Raw genomic sequence first — 10194 nt, 5'->3', positions numbered from 1 at the left:
TGTTTAGCTCAGTTGTAAGCATGTTGAACATTACATAAATGTTCATCCCAAAGTTTGGGATGCTTGCTGCAATAGCCTCTGAGCAACTGGATCACTATCCTGTTGACCACTTCTGTTTGACTATTTGTTTGCGGATGAAAAGTTGTGCTTTTCTTCAACCTGGTGTCCATCAATTCCCACAAACTTGACCAAAATTTCCCATAAATTGGGTATCTCGATCAGATATTATGGAAGTGGGTAATCCAAAATGAACCCATACATGCTGAAAGAACAACTTTGCAGTATGTTTAGCTGTAATCTATTTGATCAAGGTATTAAAATACACATTTTGTTGAACCTATCCACAACAACATATAAACAGTCATGACCTTTCCTAGATTTAGGCAGTCCTCCAACAAATTCCATGGAAACACTTTCTCAAGGATGAGAAGGAACTGGTAGTGGAGTGTACAAGCCTAGTTTTCTATTGTTGGGCTTGCTTTTAGCACACATGGTACACCCTCTTACATATCTAGAAATTGTCTCATTCATTTTTTGCTAATAACAAAATCTTGGCAGCTGTGCAATCGTTTTACTTACACCAAAGTTACCTGATATTAGAGAAGGGTGTGCTTCTCAAATTATCTTTACTCTTTCAGTTTTTGGAATGCATAGCTTCCCACAATGATACAAGAGTTGGTCCTTAATATGATAATCCAATTCTTTTGCCCTTTTGCCTTGACTCAAAGTTTCATATACATCTTTAAAATCTATATCTTGAGCATATTGTTCAATGTAGCTTTCATGCAATACTGAATTATGCTTAAGTATAGTAGATGCATTTATAATTGGTCTAGATAACATATCTGCAATTTTATTGTGTATGCCCTTTTTATATCTGATGACTAAATGAAACTGTTGTAGAAAACCCATCCACCTATGGTGTCTTGATTGCTGCAACTTAGTTTGGGAGTGTAGATATTGAAGTGGTTGATGATCAATATGTATAATTGTCTCTTTGCCCATTAAATAATGTTTCCACTTTTTCACATTTTGTACTAATGCATACAATTCTTTATCATATGTAGGATAGTTAACTACTGCAGAATTAAATGTCTTAGAATGATAACACATGGGTTTACCGTGTTGCATCAACACTACTCCCATGGCATAGTCACTGTCATATGTTTCAATCTCAAATGGTCTTTGAAGATCGGGCAATGCTAGTACTGGTGTTGTACTAATATTTTCTTTCAAGGTGTTGAAGGCTTTCTGTTGTTTGCCTCCCCACTAAAACACCTTGTTCAATCCTGTTAAAGCATGTAAGGGAGTTGCAATTAAGGAAAAGTTAGAAATAAACTTTCTCCAATATTGTGTTGCTCCTAAGAAGCTTCTAACTTCTATAGCAGATTTGGGTTTAGGCCAATTTACAATCACTGCAACCTTAGAGGGATCTTTCTTCAATTCACCACCCCCGACTATATGTCCCAAATAATTCAAAGATGTTTTTCCAAATTAACATTTTGAGAGTTTAACATAAAGTTTTTCTCTTTTCAAAACATCCAGTGTCTGCTTAACATGCTTTAAATGTTCTTCCCACGTTTTGCTAAATATAAGAATGTCATCCAGATATACAATAACAAAATCATCAAGAAAAGGTCTGAGTACATCATTCATTACTCTCATGAAAGTAGCAGGAGCATTAGTTAAGCAAATACATGATAGACTAACTGGAAAACATATAACAAAAACTATATATTGAAATTGTTCTTGTAAATATAATATAAATATTATAAATTTAATAATAAAATATAAACCAGCGAATATTCTTCCCGATCCTTTCACCCTGAAAGCATTAGAATCCTCCATTTATTTAAAACAATGGAAATAAGTGGGAGAGGAGGTTCTTCATCCTCCCACGGCCTCACATATCATCAACTCTATGTAACCATGGAAACATTTAATTGTGTTTTAATTTAATCTATTTATTATTATTTAGTTTTGTTTGTTTAGTAATTTATTGTAATAACTTTGTTTTGAATTATATTTAATATTTTAAATATATATTTTATATTTTCTGTTACTTTGTTTTTTATTAAATAGTTTTTAAACTTTATTTAAAATACAATTTTAATAAAAAGTCTAGATTTTTTCCTAAAATTGCATTTCTAGCACTTTGATAGTTTTGGACCAAGATTTTAGATTCTATATCAAGATTTACTCCACTAAATGAGGCTCACGATGACTTTTTAGAAAGCTAAATCATAAGAACAATATGGCAACATCAGATCAAGCAGATTCAATCATTTAATAGTCCAAAAATTTAGCAGAAGTCTAAGCAACGAATTTGTAACCAAAATTAGTTTTGTTGAGTTTGCTTTGAGAAAATTTTATTAGTCTGAAGAACTGATGTTGCTAATTCATTCTCTAGGTTTCTCAAGTGCTAATCAAATATCTACATGAAGCAATGACATCATGGAACCTATTTTATTTTATTTTAGTTTTTATTTGGCAATTTGTTGAGAAATTTAGTATTTTATTTAATACGAAAAATTAATTTGCTTTATTCTAAATTTAGATTGGTTTTGATAGGGAGAAGGGGAGAAGATCATCCCCAAAACCTCTTGAATCAATGGGATTGCATCAACAGGAGAGGAAAAAGAATTTTTGCCAACTAAAAATTAATGTCAACAACTCTCCTTTTGACAATTTATATTTGTAACTTATAAATTAGAATTTTGAGAAGGACAAAATGGTTCATCTTTTCTGCAAATTAGAGGCTCTTTGCACTTATGTGAGGAGAATTCTTGTTGTAGGTAGAGAGGAATACTCAACTTTGAGTGTTGGGGTTTATCTTTTCAAGATTTAATCTTTGTATTTGAGAGAGAGCTTGCTCTATTGCAACTCTTTTCTCCAGTGGCAGGGCTCTTAGCCTTGAGAAGATTGTTGAGGAGATCCATTAAGAAATGAGCAAGGAAATCAAGTTCATAATTTATTTTATATTCAAATAATTTTATTTGTTAATGCAAATTTTATATTTTTGATGGCAGATCTATATTAATTATTTCATGTTTTACATTTTTGTCGAAAATGAGAATGATTATCCACTAGATCAACTATCTGATGTAATGTTTTTAGAGATCTGTTATTTATTTCCAATTTTCTCTCGTGCTTAATCGAATTTCTATGTAACTATTTACCTTGAAATTTTCCATATTAAATCGATTTAACTATCATTAAATTATATGAAATATTTCTACATTTTTATGGCTTAACTTTCATGGTTTTGAATCTCTAAAACACAACATATGTTGCACTTACAATATCTATTGTAGGAACTAATTCGGTAGCCATGATATTCATCTTAAAAGCATGTTAAATCCCCATCGTTGTTTAATCCTTGCACTTGGTATTTGGGGACTATCTCCTAAATGTCAAGTTATAGTAGTTTGCTTTGATTTTCTGCATTAGTAAGTAGGCCAACATTTACATTTAATTCCAAATTTAATTCTAAGTTGTTTTAGAAGTCTCCTTATATAGGAACAACCTTAGGTGTGGTTTAGTGGAGCCATTAAATCAGCTTAAGGACTAATTTTTTACATGTGCATTATAGGAAGATAAGTTCAATTTTCTCTTATTGTTGATTGTAAATTAGAGACTTCAAAAGTCAACAGGGAGAGTGAAAGGGTAATTGGATCCAGTAGAACTAGTCATAACCAATATACCAAACAAAAAAGAGTTTGATTTAGTGCTCTAACCGGGTGGTCTCCCCAATTTTGATGAGGTCATTTTTTCCATCAACCTTTTTGGCGTTAGAAGGAAGGAAAAAGACAAGTTGTCTTTTGGAGTTTTGCATTTTTTATTTATTTTTATCTATTTACAATGACTCCTTCTAAACTTCCTATTTGGAGTTGCTTCACTGGACTTCCACCTACAACTACTCCAATAAAGTGTTAATTTGGAAGCTAAGGGACAAATTACCTCCTTTGGACAGTCTTCCTCATCAAGAAAGACCCCTTCTATCCTTTGAAAGAATTTAATTTGGTTAAGGAAAAATATATTTTTAATATGGAAACCGACACGTGCACGAAAATTTGGGTTAGATTTAAAGAGAAATTGAACACCCTTGGAAGCATATAAATACAAGATAAGTGACCCTTATTTGGACATCATCAAGAAGCATCTTATTCTCTCTCTTCTTTGTTTTGGCTCACAAAATTTTGAGGTTGGTTCACGAAATTGGTTCGTATAGGTTCAAAATTGCAAGGGTCTGAGCTCACAAATGTGAAGAAGGAATTTTGATCTGCAGCCACAGGGTTGGAACATGGAATTCTTGGTTGTATCCTCTCATAGGATAGCGTTCTCCCTATGGCTTAAGAACATCAACTACGTGCATGGTCTCTAGCTTTGTGCAGTTGTGACCGAGGGTATTGTTGAGGATTGGCTACAGATTTTGACTATTGACCATAGGCTTGGAAACTCTGATTTGAAGAAAATTTGTCTATTTGGCTCATCTCTTGGATATTATTCGGTTGGTTTTGCTGGATAGTATTATGTATGGTGAATTGGAACATTATACTCTCTCTTTGTTGAACATTTTATGACAATCTAATAAGAAGAAGAATTTGTAAGGGTTTTCTCCCTTGTGGCATTTTTCCCTGGTCTTTGACCAAACCTTGTGTCTCTTATTGTTCATTTCATTACTATTCTATCTACAATTTATCTTGATAATTGGAAAAATAAATTGTGTTGAAAGATTGCTAATTAAAGAAAATAATTGGCCTAAAGTGATTGTAACAACATAGTACCATGGAAAGTTAACATGGTTTTACAGCTCAAGTGAATTCAAGCCCAAGGAGACAATATATAAAGAGTAATCATTCTTGAAATAAGCTAAAGGAGCCTATTTGATTTGGTCAATATGTCTATCTCTTGCTTCAAGGATAATGAGAAGTGTGGTGACTCATCTAACCTTGCTGCATGGAAAATAAGGTTGGAAGTTATATTAGATGACAACTATGTTTTGGAATATGTGCAAGGAAAGGTTCTGGAGCCTCTGACAAATTCTTCTGATGCTATCAAGTCCAGGCACAAGAAAGGTGACCTCAAAGCTAAGAAAAATATTATTTATGGTTTACAAGATCATTTACTTATTTTTGTTGGTAATTTGAAGAGTTCTAAAGACATTTATGATAACTTGGTTGGTACATATCAATTCAACAATTTGAATCATATCCTTGTCTTGACAAATAAACTCAAGGAATTAAAAAAGAATAAGGGAGAATTTGTGCAATCCTATATCATGAGGGTATCTCAACTAAGGGATCAACTACAAATTGTTGGTGAGATTATATTTGATAGAGAGTTGGTAATGATCACTCTTCAAGGTCTTCCTCCTATTTGGAAAACCTTAAATACTACTATAAGAAACAACAATAACTTCCTACATTTGATGAGATCGTTGGACAATGCACTCAAGACGAAACCAGGATGATTACCTGAGGAAGGATTCAAAAGAATGCATAAAGAGAACCGTCTGCATTTGTTACTCAAGATAAGAAGAGGAAAGGTAGATGGAGACCATCCAATTCAAGAAATTCCTCTCCCAAATCCAAGGAATCCAAGAGAATATTGAGAAAAGATAGGCTTGAAGTTGAATGCTTCAACTGCCACAAGTATGGTCACTGTGCCTAAGATTGTCCAAGAAATAGAGATGCTCCTATATCCATTCGTGGCTTCAAGAACAACAGGAACAATGATAAGAGAAGAAATGATGATAGAATAAGAGGAGATGATACAAGAAGAAGGTATGATAGAAGGAGAAGAGACACTCTAGATAACTATGAAGAAGGTCATCCTCCTCAAAAGAGAGCAATAAATTCCAGGTATGAAAATAGTGCAGTTGTTAGTCAATCTGAATATATTATTTTTTCTACTCCTTCTAGTTCTTCCCCTGCAGATTCATATGATAGTTGGTTAATAGATAATGGGGCTTATGGACATTTCTCTAGGTACAACGAAGTCCTCTCTAATCTAGTTGAGAGGGAGACAAGTTTGACAATCATTATTGGAGACAATTCTACTCATCTTGTGAAGGGTTTTGGTTCTATCAAATTTCTTTCGAACTCTAGTGAATCCATTCTTATTCATGATGTGATGTACATTCTAGGTTTAAATAAGAACTTGGTATCTACTTTTGCTTTGGAAGACAAGGGTATGAGAGTAGTGTTCCTCAAAGGAAAAGTCCTCATATGGCCTATGGAATATTGCAAGAGAGATTCTTTCACCTTGGGATCTAGAGTTGAAGGACTCTATAGAGTCAATGGAAGACCTCTTCTAGCAATAGTCCATGACATTAATCATCAAAGTGATCTATGGAATTGAAGGTTAGCACATATAAAGTATGAAACCTTACTGAAACTGAAGAAGTTAGTCTCTGGGATGCTTGAATTTCAATCCAATCATGATGGAATTTGTTTAGGGTGTGAAAGCGGAAAGAAGACAGGGGGACCATTCCTATATATTAGTAACAAGACCGATGATATTATTCAACTCATTCATTCTGACCTATGTGAACCCATGTATGTGCACTCTATTGGTGAACATCTCTACTACATAATATCCATTGATGATTTCTCTAAGAAAACATGGGTATACTAATTAAAGCACAAGGCTGAGGCTTTTGATATGTTCAAGGACCTTAAGGTGCTGATAGAAAATCAAGCATGAAAGAAGATCAAAATATTTTGATATGAAAATGGTGGTGTGAAAATTTCAAATGAGTTCATTGAATTTTGCAAGCAAGTTGGAATCAAGAAAGAAACTATCGTACCTTACAACCATGTGAAAAATGGTGTGGCCGAAATAAAGAACAGGTCCATCGTAGAAGCTTCTTGTAACCTCCCCTCCCACATTTACCCACTTTCACTGGTTTGCTGGGGTAAAAATGAGCAGAGGGCTATTATAACATGACTCAACCCTCTAAGTATAGTTAAGGAAGTGGACTCGACAACTTGAAACTTTAATTACCTTCATCATGAGCTATATTACCTTCCTCATGAGCTATAGGACCCCCAAGAGCTAAAAAAAACTCCAAGTGCCCAAATCTCGAGCCAACTTTCTTTTTCACTTCCCTAGACTCCCAGTAGCATGTATAAGTTTGCATCCATGTGACTATAGGCCTCTAGTCGTATTCATAAGCCTACAAGCCAGCGATTGCAGACCCAAATTCCCAGTTCCGTGCATACAACCGTGATACCCATCCCACCTTTTCAAGGCTAGACTCCAGATCACTTCCCAAAACTTCATGAAACTTTTCAAAATAATAAATGACACAAATAAAAATACTCTACCACAAAACTTGAGCAAGGACTTGACCTAACCATGTCATACATTTCATCAAAACACATTGTGAACATGTATTCGAAAGGTCATGAATGCATACAGGAAGATAGAAATTTGAAACTTATCTAAGAATCATAAAGAAGGTCTAATTCCCTCTCACAATAGTTCTAATAACATCTATTAGGTCATGCATTCAATAACCATTCAATTACCAATCAAAACATGATAAGAGCCATAACTTGAATCTGTCATAAACCATGCTTATAGCCAACATATAACTAGAATAATAACAATGATAGAATGACTAAAAAAGCCACATAATAACAAGTATATTTACTCATAAAATACAAAAGGAAAATGGCTCTTATTAACATACGCAAAATCCAACCAAGCTAGGGACTTCCACGTACCACCCGACCATAGATTGGGTTGAAGCAAATATTTCTTTCAACCAATCACCCCCATGCCATATTCCAAGCATGCAATATATCATGGGATAAACCAATACATAGAAAACCAATGGAATCCATAGGTTAAACCGCCTCCACCCTCACACTACTGTGATCTCACCTAAACTAGTCCTGAGATCACAAAACCAAACCAAGCTTGGATGCCTTAGAATTCCTTCACCATCCCTTGAGGAATTTTCTTGTCTCCACCCACCTGTTGAGGGCTTCCTGAAGAAAAACCATCTACACCCCCAACTCTTGGGATTTTCCTGAGACCATCTCATCTAGATCCAAAACCTTTCGAAAATCCAAATCTTAACCAAGAATGAATCCCATCACACCATGGCTACCTGGAAATGGAAAAGAAAGGTTGAAACCACTGTCAAACCAGGAAAAATCCATGTCAATGACAAAAATGAACCAAATAGACACATGCATGTACCATGCATGCCCAAAACCAACTAGGAAATCATACATGTAACATGTTACCTACAAGTATTCCCATGAAAGTCATTTGATCCAACTCTTCCTTGCTTGATCCTTGCTTTCCTTTTCTTTCTTGTCCTTCCTTTGATTTCCTTGTCCTTCCTTTACTTGCTTGCTTGCTTTCTCCTCTTTATGCTCTTCTCTCTCTAAGAGTAATTCCAAATCCAAACTGACAAAAAGCTGACAAAAGATATGAATTGGTCCTCATAAGCCTTTTTATCATTGAGGCCTCTATTTTCTTCATTTTTCCTCTATTTTCCTTCAATTTCATCCTCATGCAAACCTATGACCTTTCATCTCCTTTTTCTCCTATTTTCCTTTATTTTTATAAATAAATGATAAATAATGCCTCTTTTCCTTTTCAAAGCCTTTTCCAATGCCTTTTCCATTTTCCTTAGCCATAATAAACTAAATGAACACCCACTAGCATGTTTTTCCCAACATTTAGCTTGGAATACGTGTCCCATGACCTTGGTCTTATTTTTCCTTTATTAACTTTACTGCATGAACTTAACCCGGGGCTATTAAAGACCCCTCCCCTTTAGGGGAACACCGTCCTCAGTGTTCTATGACACCTATGACCAACAAATAGTTGAAAACCTAAATATATTTCCTATGGAGCTTTATAACACAAATCGTTGCAGTATTTACAATGACCACTACTGAAAACATGACAATGATATTGTGTACTGGAGCTTTATAACACAAATCATTGCGTTATTTACAATAAAAACCACATATACTTATACACATTTTCTCCAACCAACAAATAACCATAATTTTTATGGAGCTTTATAAATCCATCTTGATACATTATTTACAATAATATACATTGTTGGCTTGGTTGGGCTTGACCCAGGTTCGGCTTGTACTTCGCACCAACAAAACCCTTAGACACTGGCCCTTTCGGCAATGACCCGCAAGCAGGTCAAAGTCTCACCCGAGGTGGCTATGGGTGATTGCAGAACTAGGTTTCTGCAACCTTGAGGGACTACACTTAGTGGCTCTTAACTTCGCTTTTTTGTAGTTTAATCATCCTTCTAATATTCATAACATTATTGCTTTGTGTATTCTAACTAAAGACTTTGTCAAATTCATTTTAATATAGACACATTGCAGAACAATAACAATTTCTCTAACATACCTATTACTTGCAATTACTTCACATAAACATATAGAACACAAATAACAGATACAAATACAAAAGACTTTGCCAAAACTTCTTCTTTTTTATTAAGATAGATCTTTCATTACATACAGCTTCTCAACCTACGCACCCAGTTGTAGGTGGTTTGCACACTCAGCGGCATACTCTTCCAAGGCCTCCGTGCACTCATCTGCAGAGCCTTTCCTTAAGACCCAAAACACAAAACAAAAGACTCGATCACTTGTTTTATTTGTATGATGTGATCTAATCATGATCTTAGAAAAATAATTACATGTCCTTAAATACATTACATTGCTACAAAAACCATGGTCCACATACCATGGACTCAACAAAAAAATGAACTAAAACCCCAATGGCTGTTACAAATGAGGGGCTTTGACCCACAACGCAACCCCTAGACATTGCACGTTAAATAGAACTTCGCGCACTTTACACACTCTACTCCTCAAAATTTGAAGCCTTTGACCAAAACTGGACCAAGTTGGGCCGCACCCAATATGCCCCCAACACTCACATGTGAATCATCTTAAGTGACTCAGTTGTGGTGCCCTTGATTTTTTCTGTGATGCTATTGTAGATGGCATTGTAATATTGGACTATTTATGCTACCTTCTTTTCCTCTCAGCGCACTTCTTCCATCAATGCCTCAATGGTTTGTCTAAAAGTCTTTTACAACACTTCTTTCTCCCTATGTCATAGCTCCCTAAGCCTTTCATATATTGCTTGCGAAAGATGGAGGGCCTCATCCTACCATGATTGAGTCCTCTC

The sequence above is a fragment of the Pinus tabuliformis genome, chromosome 2_2 (assembly GCF_031772625.1).
Source record: "Pinus tabuliformis cultivar Carrire ecotype Pingquan chromosome 2_2, CPIR1, whole genome shotgun sequence".
NCBI classification, from domain to species: Eukaryota; Viridiplantae; Streptophyta; class Pinopsida; order Pinales; family Pinaceae; genus Pinus; species Pinus tabuliformis.
The sequence above is the reverse complement of the archived record's forward strand: the minus strand, read 5'-3'. Positions refer to the sequence as shown.